Source organism: Euprymna scolopes, chromosome 20 (assembly GCF_053919585.1).
Source record: "Euprymna scolopes isolate OS-2025 chromosome 20, ASM5391958v1, whole genome shotgun sequence".
NCBI lineage: Eukaryota > Metazoa > Mollusca > Cephalopoda > Sepiida > Sepiolidae > Euprymna > Euprymna scolopes.
The window spans coordinates 83256611-83272624 of NC_136501.1; the positions used below are offsets into that span (position 1 = coordinate 83256611).

Here is a 16014-nt window from a genome sequence, read left to right on the forward strand (position 1 = left end):
ATAAATAAAATTAATATATATATATATATATATATATATATATATATATATATATATATATATAACACTGGTTTTAATGAAAATGTAGGTGAGGATGTTGCCTATAATTATAATCTCGCTAGATTCAGACACTCTGATGAGTCGTACACGACGAAACATGTGTCAGTGGATAATTATATTTTAAAAATAATATATATGCCGCTCCCCATGTGGGGGTACCAAATTGGTTAAAGGGAAAATTATTCCCAACTCGCATTTAGGTAAAGATGCACTTTCGTAAATAATTGAATTTATACAAGACGTATCGCAAAAACAAAAACAAACAACATCTAAGTAAATCGCGATATATCCAAACAGTCGTGCGAGATGGAACAGCGGATAAGGGTTTAGGCTCATTACCGTGGGGTCCCGATTTCGAATCTCGCTAGATTCAGCCACTCTGATGAGTCGTAGACGACGAAACACGTGTCAGTGGATAATTATATTCTAAAAATTATATATATATATATATATATATATATATATATATATATATAAAGTTGAACGTCTGTGTGTGTGTCTGGCCACGAATAGGCTCCTATATGGTTGACTATTAAAAAAACTGATCACATATGAGGATAGAAGATGTATCGAGACACAGGAATGGGTATGTTTGATCTGGCAGAACGGTTGTTCATTAAAATTGTGAAGTCTGCGTAAGCGCCTGGTCCACAAAGTATGGAAAAAAAAAAAAAAACGTTTACAAGTGTTTTTGATATAGATGTACATAAGAATACTTTGATAAGTATGTTTTAACTTAAATAGGGATGGTATAATAAAATTGTGGGGTCTGCGTTGGCACCTGGCCTCCATAGACTGGAAATAGGCACAAACTTTAATAAAGACTTTTCATAGCTATCTGCGTAAGTATACTTTGATAACTGTGTTTCAGTTTGAAGAAATATGGTATAATAAAATTATGGGGTGTTCGTTCGCGCCTGACCTCCATAGAATGGAAATATGTCACAAAGTTTAACAAGGTTTTATAATATAGATCCACAGAATATTTTGATAAGTGTTTCAGTGTGAACAGGTATGGTATAATAAATTATGGGGTTTATCTATTTTATTTTTACTTTCATCATATTTTGCTTTGGTTTTGATACCCCCAAATTCGAAGCTATCTCTTTACAACCCTTCCTTTTCATAACCTATCATACTTTCATAAATCAGAGTCCATTTTCTGTAGGCTGTTTTTGAACCCAGTCAACGACGAGTACTTTTGCTAGTATATATATATATATATATATATATATATATATATATATATATATATATATATATAAAAGTGAACGTGTCTGTCTGTCTGTCTGTCCGTCTGTCTGTGTACATTTCCCTACGCAATAACTCTGTCAATTTTTAGTCTATAGACTCGAAATTTGAAATACTGGGTACTGAGATTTGGGAAAATCGATGTGACGGGTGTCAGCCAGAAATTTGGCTGTTAAGGGGTCAAATTTCAACGATTTGACCTTTAAGAACTCTACCAAACTCCTCCGACAATTTTGGGTCTAGACACTTGAAATTTAAGATATAGGTTCCTTGAACATGGATCTAACTTAATAAAGTGATTTGAGCCCGAAACAATAAATTTTAAGGGGTCATAACAGGGGTCAAAGTTTTAAAAAATTAACCATTTTTTTGTTTTTTTGCTTTTTTTGCACAGCATACACCTCCAAACACCCGAGCAAGGGGTCAAAGTTCAACTATTTGACCTTTGAGAATTCTACCAAACTCCTCCGCCAATTGTGGGTCTAAACACTTGAAATTTTAGATATAGGTTCCTTGGACATGGATATAACTTAATAACTTGATTTGAGTCCAAAACAATAAATGTTAAGGGGACATAATAGGGGTCAAAGTTTAAAAAAATTGACCGCTTTTTCTTTTTCTTTTTTTTTTCTCAACATACACCTCCAAACACACGGGAAACGCCGGGCTGAAATGCTAGTATATATATATATATTTATATATATATATATATATATATATATATATATATATATATAGATAGATAGATAGATAATATATACACACACTATATACATACATACATATATATATATATATATATATATAAATATATATATATATACACTATATATATATATATATGGTCCTGGATATGACCTTAAACTATATCCAGTGGTGAGGCCCCAGCTTGCGTGCTTTGGGGAGTGTGGAGCCGCCCTTTAATTGCCATTGCTCCCAGGTCCACTCTGACCTGGAGTGGTAATACCTGTTTGGGTCCCAACTATGGGTTAAATAGAAACTGACTTGAAAACAACAAACATATTCTATTAAAAATTTTTTCTTCAAAATCTTTGGATTCAGCATTAAATAACCTGAAAAGGGTTGATATGCTGTAAAGCAAAAACAACCAACCAACTGTATATATATATATATATATATATATATATATATATATATATATACACACACTGCGTATCAAATTATTAACGAGTTTACATTTTTTTTAATATTTAAGGAACGCGTGAATAAAAATCCATGAAACTTTGAAAAAGTGCTTACAATACTATTCAACTACTCCAGCCAGAAAATAAAAGTATTTAAAGCAGTATTAGCGAAACTATAGCAGAAGACAGGAATATCTGTTGATTCCAGTGTGTCAAGTTATTAACGAGGTTGAGAAAAAACACAATATACCTATAACTTGTTTATTGAAATAATTTTCAAATATTAAATGAACTAGAAAAATACTTAGCACAATAGCTACATAGCAATTTCTATGTTGACATAATTAGTAAAGGATATACGGTTTTTTTTATGAATGACTTGTAAAAGAGGTTGGTCCAGAGAATTAGTCAAATTTGTGTTTTCGTCAACAGTTATTCCTCGCGATACCTCTCGGAGAGCATCCCACAACTCGTGGTACCTCTCGGAGAGCCTCCCACAACTCGTGGTACCTCTTGGAGAACATCCCACAACTCATCTTTGCTCTTAAATTGGCGTCATGATACTCCAAAGGTTTTCAGTTGGGTTCAAATCTGCCGAATTTGCAGGGCACTCCATCTTCTGTAGCTCAGAGAACCACATTTGTTGCAAACACTCTTTGCTGCATGCGAGGGAGCATTATCCTGCATAAAAATAATGGTTCTTCTGAACGTCAACGTTTCTTCTTCAGCCATGGTTCAAAGTGCTCCTTCAGAAAAGCTATGTAAGCATTTGACGTCATTTCCACGCCTTCTGGGACTCTCCATGGGCCAAATAAAGTACCTCCGATAATCCCAGCCCAAATCATTATCCCACCACCACTTTGTTGGCGCCTAAAATGCTGATGACAATGTTGTCCATCTAGGACCCATCCCTTGCTCCAGCCATCTGGACCATCAAGAGTGACACGCACTTCATCCGTGAACAAAACTTTGGAAAAATCCGTTTTCATGTTGTCCTCTGTCCATTTCAATTCGTGTTGTATGTGATGTTGTTTTAATGGAGGATTTGTCATAGGCTTAACAGACTTTACCACTTCTTTCAGAAGGCGACATCGAGTACTTTTTGAGACATTTTTTTGGTCAAGGACTTCTTGACTTGTCTGTCCAGGGTTCTTAACAAGTTCATATTTAATTTGGAGTAGAGAACGACGTAAAACAACTCTAGAGTTACCTTTATCAGCTCTCTTATGTACCTTTGTAGGGCCCTTGACAAAGTTTTTCGCAGTTTGATGGTATCTTCCTATCATTTTCGATATTTTGATCCTAGTTTTACATTTTGCTAGCTGTTCTGTAATAGTATGTTTTCAGAACTAATTAAACCACCTTTACAACCCATTGGTTACATTGCGTGGAACAGTATGAAAAGTTCACAGTACGCACAGCTCAGCATTTCCAAGGTTTTCGAAGCTTTTGGTACAAAACTACTGGTAAGTTTCTTAAACTGATAAAAAAATGTTATCTCGTTAAAAATTTGACACACAGTGTATATACTAGCAGGCTGTCCAATTTTTTTTTTTTTTACACAGTGGTCACCACTTATCAAGGCCCGGAAGCCACTCAGGGATAAGGGTTATTGCAAGTACATTACGTTAGTGTGGAGATTTGATGAAGTGTTTGCTTAAGAGGGCGGTTCATTAGGAATTTGTTAACGTTGGACTTGAACACATCCAAGTTGTAGTCAGGTGGGAAGCAGGCAGACGGAACAGAGTTCCACAGGCGTGCAGTTCTAAGAAAGAAGCTTTGTTCATGGAATCTACGTTTTGATTTAGGCACAGATAAAGAGTGGGGGAAATTTTTCACAGTGGATTCAGCTAGACGGGTGTTTTTCGTGAAAGATTGGCGAGGGGGGACCAGAGATTGGAGTTCAGACGAGCACCTGCCATGGAAATAACGATAAAACAAGGATAGGCTCGCAACGTCTCTTCTGTGGGAGAGAGGTTGCAGGGTAGAGAAAAGGGCATCCCCCACTAAGCCACAAAGTCTATTTTGTACTCTGTCAAGGCAGGATAGGCTGTTTTTAACAGCTCCTGTCCAGATATGGCAGCAGTATTCCATCCTTGGGCGTACTTGTCCAGCGTATCACATGGTTGCATGGCGTTGAGCTGTCGTAAAATATACTAAAATATGATATTTTTATTCATGCAGATAACATACTCCATTGATTATTATATTGTAACCAACATATCAGCTTGAATGGAAACCAAAACAGCTGTCCAGTCTTATTTATTATCATCTGATATTGGATATTAAAACTCTAAACACTTAACAGATATTGGATATTAAAACTCTAAACACTTAACAGATATTGGATATTAAAACTCTAAACACTTAACAGATATTGGATATTAAAACTCTAAACACTTAACAGATATTGGATATTAAAACTCTAAACACTTAACAGATATTGGATATTAAAACTCTAAACACTTAACAGATATTGGATATTAAAACTCTAAACACTTAACAGATATTGGATATTAAAACTCTAAACACTTAACAGATATTGGATATTAAAACTCTAAACACTTAACAGATATTGGATATTAAAACTCTAAACACTTAACAGATATTGGATATTAAAACTCTAAACACTTAACAGATATTGGATATTAAAACTCTAAACACTTAACAGATATTGGATATTAAAACTCTAAACACTTAACAGATATTGGATATTAAAACTCTAAACACTTAACAGATATTGGATATTAAAACTCTAAACACTTAACAGATATTGGATATTAAAACTCTAAACACTTAACAGATATTGGATATTAAAACTCTAAACACAGACTGACATTAATGTAATAATGTATATCTGTGTATGCACTTTAAGTGGACTTATGCCGTTCCATCTTTTAAAGATTTCGATTCCTTAGCAGGTATTTTTATCGCTTAAAACCCAAATCGAATTTGTTCCACGTCTGACATCCATATATATCAAGTTTAAAATCTGTAGACCAAAAATAAACAGACTGATAAACAGACAAACACAATCATATATTTTTGTCATTTATATATATATATATATATATATATATATATATATATATATATATAGTAACCTTGTTTGTCTGTCTGTGTGCACCAATCTTCCGATTTCGATATCACAAAATGTTCGCTTTTTTCTGATTCCAATTAATCATCTTAACAGTAATACAGCCCCCCCCCCAAATATATATATAGAGTTGAATGTAATAATCAAAGAAGAAAGTGCCCGCGTGTGTGTGCATTGTGCGGTTATACAACTTACCTTCGGATGGGATCTGAGAGAGAGAGAGAGAGAGAGAGAGAGAGAGCGAGAGAGAGAGAGAGAGAGAGAGAGAAAGAGAAATTAAAGATGGCAGCAATGGATTTATAAGGTGTAGTCTCGTGGAATCTCATGAGATCTCATCTTCCACTGCACATACATGCAAATGGAATAGGGTCAGTTTTGTAATAAAATGCCTGTTGGCAGAGGCAGTGGGGAGAACATGTGCTGGAAGTTGACAGTGACGAATTCTAGCTGAACTTTTGCTTATCGTATTTATTTTATTTTGTTTTGCTGTTTACCAGCCCATTTAACTGCAAGCTATTTCGGCGTAATGGGGGACAAGTCCGACCTTAAATTAATACCGGAATTCGACGGCTTGACCTCGGTACTTGACTGGGTGGAGAAGGTGGAACTGCATTACCTGTTGCCCAGTATGAAGAGCATTGAACACGTGGTTCCTCTACGTCTGTCCGGCAGGGCTTTCACGGTATATCAACAGCTTAGTCCTGAGGAAAAGCAGGATTATGAAAGGATCAAGGCGGCATTATACAAGGTGTTTGCTATCGACCCCGCCACTACTTGGGAGCAATTTGAGGCAAGAACCTTGCATCCCGGTGAAACTGTCGACGTTTATTTGGCCGAGCTGACGAATTTGACGGTGTTGTTTGGTGGGCTGCCTGAGCGGGCCTTGGCATGCAAATTTTTTGCAGGGCTCCCAACTAGAGCAAAGAAACTCCTACGGGATAGTTCAAGCATAGCTTCATTGTCTCTTAATGACCTGGTAGACCAGGCCAGGACCGCAATGAAGAATACTTATAAGATGAGCGAACCGGTAGTTGCTGCTGCACAGTCCGCATCATGTGATGATAGACTGTCTCAGGGGCCCGGCCTGCATGGTGAAGTCATGTGTTATAGGTGCAATAGCCAGGGCCACATTGTGAGAAAGATTGGTCATATGGCCCAGGATTGTTTGGGAAACGGGGTTGGGGACAAGGTGCCAGTGTAGACCTCTTCCCCAAACAGAAATTAGACGAGGTGCTTCCGACCATTCAGGTCTATGTCAATGACACATTGTGCTCAGCACTCCTCGACTCTGCGTGCTCTTGCACCATAGTGAGTGCAGACCTCTGCTGCACTTGGAAGAAGAAGACTACTAGAGTAACCACCCTCAGTGGAGCGACGCGGATATGTTGCGGGGTGGGTGCTGTGAACATTCGCACTAAATTCTAGGCTATGATGCCATCAGAGCCCCAGGTGGTGCTCACATAACGCAGACGGGTGGGATACAGTTTCAGGAGAAGGTGTGTGCTGCTTTGAAGATTGATCAGCCAGACTTTATTGTCGAGTTTGACCAGCAGCAGAAGGCTTGGACAGTTGCGTGGAAGTGGTTGGAGAACCAGGAACCAGCCAAACTGCGAAATGAGGTAACAGAGTACCATGTGCCCGACCAAATGAGACCTGCATACGAAAAGGAACTTCATGATTGGATCAAGGATGGCTGGTTAATTCCCTACCCCTATGAGAAACTTGGACCTCTCAGAGGTCTGATTCTGCTGATAGCGGTCGCTCAGTACAACAAAGCAAAGGTGAGGCCAGTGATGGACTACCGTGAACTGAACGCGCATGTTGATGTGTTCACGGCAGATGCTGATGTTAGTGCCAGCAAGTTACGAGAGTGGTGCCATCAGGGTTCCAATGTGTCCCTGCTGGATCTAAGAAAAACATACCTGCAGGTTCGAATCGGTGAAACAATGTGGCCATTTCAGACGGTGATGTTTGCTGGCAGGAGGTACTGCCTTACCAGACTAGGCTTCAGGCTGAACATGGCACCCCAAATAATGAAGACCATCATTAACGCTGTGTTGTAACAGGAAGAAACAATAAAAGATGAGACATCAGTGTACCTTGATGACATATATGTGAACGAAGACATTGTAAGGTCCAAACTGGCTGAGTTTGATTTGACGTGCAAGGACCCACAACGTTTGGAGAATGATGTCCGTGTTTTAGGCCCGAACATTCAACAGGAGCGAGGGACTTTGAAATGGAGGTGCAGAACTGCAGTTCTTGAAGTGCTCGATGTCTTCATGAGGCGAGCATTATTCTCCCTGTGTGGAAAACTTGTGGGGCATCTACCAGTATGTGGATGGACTTGTGTGGCGACAGGCATCATAAAAAGGAGGGCAAGCGCAGTCATCAAAGGCTGGGATGATGAAACAGCCAACGATCTGTTGGTTTGCATGGTGAAAGAGACCATCGCAAGGGTAAAGCAGGATGACCCTGCCAAAGGAGACTGGTGCATGCAGGGAGACAAACTGAACGTGTGGGTGGATGCGAGCTATCTGGCGATTAGTGTGCTGTTGGAGAGAATGGGACTGTGATTGAGGATGTCTGCTGGTTGTGACCGGCGAATGATGTTGCTCATATCAACCTGGAGTTTGATGTGGTGATAAACGATATCAACCTGACACTCCAGTGGAAAGTCAGGAAATTACATATACACACAGAGTCACTATGTGTGTACCACTGGATATCAAACACACTGACAGGCAAGACCAGGGTGTGCACTAAGGCAGCCAACGAGATGCTTATTAGACGGAGGTTGGAGACCGTAAAAAAGCTGGTAACAGAGTACAACCTGTGGATGCGGTACTGGTCACTTCAAATTGCAATCTTGCTGATAGATCACTCGGGTGCCACAGAGATGGTATGACATCATGGAGAAGAAAGCCGAGCTAGTACCATTATCTACCGCCTCTATATAGGTGGCAGATGAAATCAGGAAGATACACCACCTCAGTGGACACTCTGGAGTGAGACGGACATGTTATTTTGTGCAGTTGTTCAATCCATTGGTTTCCAAAAGTGCAGTGAAAGCGGTAGTCAAGGAATGCCAAACATGCCAGTCAATCGACCCCGCCCTGGCCAGATGGCGGAAAGGTCAGCTGGGAGTAGACACAACTTGAAGCCGACTGGGTATAGACATAATCTACTATGGCAGCTAGCACTTCCTCACCCTGATCGATTGTGGATCGACAAGGTTCGTAATCTGCTGCCTGTTAATAAGACAGGATTCCTCCAGTGTCATCCGTGAATTGGAGTCCATATTTTATGAAAGGAGGCTGCCTGAAGAGATCTTCACAGACAATAACACAGACTTCTGCAGTGGGGAGTTCAGACGTTTTGTAGACAAGTGGGAGATCTAGCTCAGACACAGATCTGCATATGTACCAAGTGGCAACGGCATAGCAGAGCGGTGCCATCGAAGCGTGAAGAGGATCACAGCAAGAAAACAATACACGATCACAGAGGTGGTCTATAGGATGGCATGGCTCCTGCAACTGCACCCACCAATGCGATCCATTCCTATCGAGTGCGCATCAAGGACATTGACGCCCGTCTGCCTGATCGGCAGGAAATCCGAGAGCCGTATGAGTTAGGGGACACGGTCTGGGTGAAGCCTCCCAATAATTGATGCACCAACAGCTTTCAAAGAGGGCGAATCACTGGCATCATCAGTGAGCAAGCCATGCTAGTCGATGGTACCCCACGCCATGAAAGTGAAAAATCCATGTGAAGGATATCCAGCCTGCCCTGAATACGAACCTGCAGTAATGGTGAATCATCCAACGATGACCTGTGGATCCGACCTATTCCCCATGATGGTACAACTGCGAACCCCAACACTGTTAATTCCAGCACCCCTTCTGAGAGCTCTGATGAAGATGAAGAAGTTCAGCCTGATGGTATGACTGTATGCCCTAACGCTGATGCCAATGGTTCCGACGCCTCTTCTGAGAGCTCCAATGAAAATGAAGTAGTCCAGCCAATCCCCCTTCATAGGAGTGCCCGCAACAAACGACCACGTCCACTATGCAACATGTGTGGTTAGGAGACGAGGGGGGAGTGTAGAGTTGAATGTAGTAATCAAAGAAGAAAGCGTTTGTGTGTGTGTGCATTGTGCGGTTATACAACTTACCTTCGGATGGGACCTGAGAGAGAAATTAAAGATGGCAGCAATGGATTTATAAGGTGTAGTCTCGTGGAATCTCATGAGATCTCATCTTTCACTGTACACGTATGCAAATGGAATAGAGTCACTTTTCTAATAAAATACCTGTTGGCAGAGGCAGTGGAGAAAACACGTGCTGGAAGTTGACAGTGACGAATTCTAGCCGAACTTTTGCTTATCGTATTTATTTTATTTTGTTTTGCTGTTTACGAGCCCATTTAACTGCAATATATATATGTGTGTGTGTGTGTGTGTGTGTGTGTGTGTGTGAAACAAGACTAAATTCTTTTTAAAATAAACTGTTGCAAAATAGGTTAGTTTATTGTTCGTAACATGGTACGGCACTAATAATTACAGAATCAAAATTATGTGTCACAAAATGACGTCAGCAATAGATAAAATCTTACACTTTGGCAGGTGAGCTGATTGAATTCAGACGTTTTTTTTCAAAGCTCTGTCTTTGTTTGCCCCCATACCTTGAAGTGAGCTTATATAATGTGTAGTTTTACAGTGTTGTAACATCTAAGATCATGATGATGCTATGGAGCAAAAATTTTGTTGGTATTCTTTTATAAATGGATTATGTTCACTGAGACGTAGCAGATAAACTGATAAAATCTTTTTCTTGTTTCTAATCCGGGCAGGAAAACGGTCGTGTTTAGCCGGATGCCCGACAATGTGTTAATAAGAGATCAGACATTTTCTGTTAACGAGGCGACAACATGCGATCCGTTGGGGTTGCAAGGCTTCGTTACAAGCGAATTATTAATGTCACATAACCTTATCAGTAGATCAAATGAAGAGTTAGCTTAACAACAATAGAAAAGAAGGAAAGAAAGAGAAAGAGGTCTCTACCCATTGAGGATATAATTACGGGCAATCGGCTTCGAGTTGAAAGTCTTCTCCCATTTAACGTTAGATTATTGTCACATGACTTTAAAAATAGAATAAAATTAAGAGTTCAGTTCGAATTTCTCTTGTTTCACTTCAGACTATTGCAAAACAAAATGGAACACGAAGAAGCTCAGAGAGTATAACGACCGGAACTTAGTAAAATTGGCAACGACCATATTAAAAAAACAAAAAAGCAGTTCAAAAAACACAATTCATTTTGGTTCATGGTTAAAAGAGCAAGTGAAACGAAGTTACAAGGGATAAAAAGTGGTCAACCGTAATCGAGGGCGATCTGAAGGATTCCTTTCAATTGACTACTGCACTAAAATGTAGAGGAGAGTGCCACTCCTTTCTTTGCTTTGCTGCACTTATCTTTGATCGTCATGCTGAGTGTTTAGCAATAAGACATCAAGTATCATTTTTGAAGACTTTGGTAAGAATCAATCAAGTACTGAACCCGGTCTGCCATCACATTAACAAACAATCTATTCATGTCAAATCGTATTTTAAATGCAAGGGTGGGTAATAATAGATCGACTTTGGATGATTTTGAAGGAAAATTGAACATTTTTTATTTAGATTTATGAAAAGCAAATATTTTTTTTGGAGGAATAAACATGCACTATATGTATAAAGAATTCATTTTTGGCTGAAATCTCATTACATACAAAAACATGAATTCTAATGAATGGTATAAAAATTAAGAAAATATTTTTTGTTCATTGAACATAATAGGTCATCGATGTATCTCTTCAAAAAGACATTTTTTCTAAAAAGAAAAGATCATAAGCAGTTTCAACATGCAACAACAATAAATACCTGGAGATTTTAGCTACCATTACTTTAACAAAATAGAGAACATCCCATGAGATAAAAACGAAATGAAATATACCACAAAAATGTCATGAATACTCTCTCAAGCAGTTATTGCTATCATTCCATATTCTCTCATTATAGGACACAAATGTGATAAACACAAGCTTATTAATACAGACCTATTTAAATTATTGACTATTCTCAGTTACAGAGCCCCTTCTGTCAAAAATCTGAGATTAACCATTATTGAAAATTGATTTGTAATTGTCAGTAATGTCTAAATAAGTCTACCATCTCATTTTTTGTTGGTACTTTCCAAATCTAAGTTTTAGTAGAAGATGAGACAACGTTATCAACAAAAGTTTTGCAAGTGTAGTTGCACTTTCAAAAACTCCAGGAAGAGTGCTTTGCAGTTTTAGACACTTCTAAGTATGGTGCAACTTTAAGTTTGTATTGCATTAGTCATTAATACTTTGGGTTGATAGAAATAAAAAAAAAATCTACGAGTTGACCGATTATATCTGCCCTACCCTATTCAATTTATAAAATTGAATATTTATTCAATGGAAATCCAACATAGAGCTTTAGGGTGCGAGATGCCACTCTAGATATTAACCGGAAACGAAAACATATTACGAAAGGAAAGACAAAACTCCTTTTAAAACAGCAGCGTAAGGATTTTTATTTAGTGACAGAAAGTTGGACGGTGTCCGAGTGAGGGAAATGAAGAGTTATACGTTCTTTGAGCTATCGCAGGTCGGCCAGCAATTATTTTGGGCGAATATCGTCAATGCTAGAGTATCCAATGAACCTGGACAGAAGAGAAAGAATGAGAGAGAGAGAGAGAGAGAGAGAGAGAGAGAGAGAGAGAGAGAGAGAGAGAGAGAGAGAGAGAGAGAGAGAGTTGTATGGCTCTGAGTTGACAAATAAGCAGAAAGGCAATTATCAGTCACTAAGCGTTTACTCTGACCAGACACAGCCAAAGTGACACCAACCTCACATAAAGCAGAAGAAAATCGTTTGTGCTGATATGGGTATGTAATGCATACAAACGACAAAACCACCATGGAAAAAATCCTTAGAAGAAAAAAGACTTAGAGGATTGTCGAAACACTCAAAAACATTCACAGATGAGATTCCTCTTTTTGGAATCTTCTGAAGAGGACGAATAAAAGACTTGAAAAATCTTGTCACTAAAACCAAATTCATTTACAGATTATAATTAGATGGCAACACTGAAAAAGTACTTTCTCTAAATTCTCACAGAGACATTAAGAAATATTAGAAAGTGGTTGAATCAACATAGAGTGAGAGTTATAATAGAAATGCTAAGAGAGAGATGGATAATTTATTCATATAATTAAAAATTACAGCTAATTAGAAAATTAAAACGAATTTCTTTCAAAGATAGCTATATAATGTATATTATAACACGTGCTATTAAAATATACAAGAAAAAAAACTGTACAGAAACAAATGTTAATTAACTCACATCTCCTATACATAATAATTTCATTGCAGAAATTCCCCTCTGGACCAAATTACTGTAGGTTTGCAATAACAGATGCCACATACAAATTTATTATGTCTAAACTATTATCCACCATCTTATGTTACTTTTGAATGCCGTTACAGACATATTTATTCGTCATAATAAAATTCTATTTTACTTATTACGAGCGACATCAACACAATTGCCAAGATCTATAGACGATGCAGTTAGCATTTTCCTCTCTACCCGAAAAGTTCTTCCACTTTCCCAGTAAGGACCAGGTAAATATATAACTATCATAGCTGTATTAACTTGACACCCTTATTAACTGGATTAAACACTCAGACACATACAACTACCATTGCACTTCACTATTCGAAAATAATGATTTCTTCCCAATAACATTCCGCCTAATCTCATTAGCTACGATCATAAAATTCTATTATTTCGTATTATACACTAACATACAAAAAACGAACATCGCATACCTTAATCAATATGGCCGATCAATCGCCACGCATTGTTTTAAATCATTTATATTTTACTATCGTCGCTTTTCCTTTATTTTACAAACTGATGTTTAAAAATATTGACCATAACATTTACTTAAAAGTTACACATTCCATTACGCATTATTTCAATTAACATTATTTACACACCTCGCAGCTTTCTTTAGATCATATTCGATTTCCGCGTCCTAAATTAATCGATGCTAAAATGAACTGATCTCTTCATAAATCATTTATACTTTACTATAGTCGCTTTTCCTTTATTATACAGTCTGATCTTTACTACACGTAACCATAACATTTATAGTTAAAACTTAATCATGCCATTCGCATTATTTCGATTAACATTATTTACACATTGTTACATTAAAAAAATAAATTTGCAGCTTTCTTTGGTCGTCCTAAATTACCCGATGCTATAATGAACTAATCTCTTTTAAAAATCATTTATACTTTGGTATCCTCGCTTTTCCTTTATTTTACGGACTCATGTTTACAAAGAATAACCATAACATTTAGTTAAAAGTTACACATGCCACTAAGCATTATTTCGATTAAAATTATGACTTAACGTTCTACTAAATTGAACACGTACTTTGTTATCATCACCGGGAAAAATATTATGACAATATTTTTCTCGACGATAGTCACAAAGTGGTGTTCAATTCAATAAAACGTTATAATTGAAAACTGATTCCCGACGATGAAAGTCCTAATTTTTTTTTTTTTTTTACATTTTTGCTTTTATTCTCATCTGATGAGATTAATGTGAAAAAAAGGGGAAAAATGTAAATTGTGGAATTTACAGAGATGGTGGGGACATTTTCATAAACGTCTGCTGAATCTCTTAATAAAAGAGAGTTGTAGTAGCCCCTACATCCAACTGGCACAGAGGCTAGATTGCGGGATTAGACAAAAAAGAAAATTATGATTTTTCACTTTCAAAATCATAAAAAATATTTCATCAAACTGAGATAGAGCATAGATTGGGGTGAATATATATATTTTTTAACTTCCGAAATCATAAAAACTATTTTTTAAAAAATATAAATCACATTTTCACACTCTAAGCATGAATTACGCCCAAATAAATTATCATTTTCATTTCTTTTCCTTCAATTTGTATTTGACATATATGTCAGTTTTTAAAAACTTTCTTTGTCTGTCAAATAATTTACGCCACTAAAATACAAATTTCTCTTTTATTACATTGCCTATGGATATACATATTTGTTATATATTGGCTTTTGTTTTTTGTTTAGTTCTCTTTTCACAACTCCTTTTCCACACTGCTCAGACATTAACTTTTTTTTTTACCTTACCACCAACTACACTAGTTCCTTTAAACTAACGACATATGGGTTTTAGACTATGCTGAATAAGACAATCTATCTTAACTTTAGCACGGATAAGTAGTTTTCGAGATATAATGACATGTATTATGCATTGTAATTCACTGTTCTATACACGCGCAATTAAAAAGTGTACTTTCCTCCATATCACACTGCCAGTCAGGCCCAATTTTTTAGGGTTTGTAATCTTTGCGGGTGGGTATGCTGACAACGTATACCAAGGTTGAACTTTGGGCAAATACTTGGACAGTACTTTCTCCTCATAAAATGGGGTGTATATTCCAAAAGCTGTTCTTACCATGGCGAGGTTGATCGTGCCTATTCCATACGACGTTCTTAACATGAAGCGGTTGGGGGTATTTATTCCGGAACCATTAACCGGAACATTAGGACGTTGGGGATTGGCCACTACCACTACCAACAACAACGTTGGGGATTGGCCACTACCACCACCAACAACAAGCGTAGGTTAATTTTTATGACGAGGAGGGGGCATGCTTTAACGGGGCAACGCCGGTTAACAGGTTCTGCTAGTTTAATATAATATTAGATAATAATAATACAGTGGCAATTTGGAGACTGTAAAGTGTGAATAGTATATGTTAGTTGTATTAACGTGTCTGGAAAAATCACTTATTTTTTAATCCTTGAAAATCTTTGAAATTAATTGAAAACTTAAAAAAAATACATGGCGATTGGACAGTAATTCCCTATTATCAAGTGCTTGTAATCTATTACTAAAATATAATGTTTCTAAGAAATGGATCTGATAAGAAAGTGTATGAGTTTTTATATAGAATTTAATGTGGGCATAAATATTAGCCACCAACTTTTGGAATTGCTTGGGAACCAACCGTACTCCTACTGGCTCTCTATTTCCCTCTCCCTCTCTTTCTATCTCTAGGTTACATAGTATTGATATTACGACACTATTCTCTATTGTTTATAATGGACTATTCCATTCTTTTTATTGTCCTTTTTTATTTAGACTTTAAATAAATGAATAGTGAGTGAGTGAGTGAGAAAGAGAGAGAGAGAGAGAGCGAGAAAAGAGAGAGAGAGAGAGAGAGAGGGGTGGAGTAGTCAATATAGAATATGCGTGGGGTAGTACAACAACATTCAATAAGAGAGGATGAAAGTGATGGAAACTTCGTAAAAAATAGGTCACTTAATTATAAATTGCGTCAAATT

At 37.4% G+C, this 16014-nt stretch overlaps 1 protein-coding gene across 11 annotated transcripts in view; it reads right to left on the reverse strand.

Annotated features, from left to right (window-relative positions):
- Positions 1-16014, reverse strand: part of LOC145241503 (short transient receptor potential channel 7-like) — a 979843-nt gene that overhangs the window by 41643 nt on the left and 922186 nt on the right. The gene's annotated exons all lie outside the window — the stretch shown is intronic.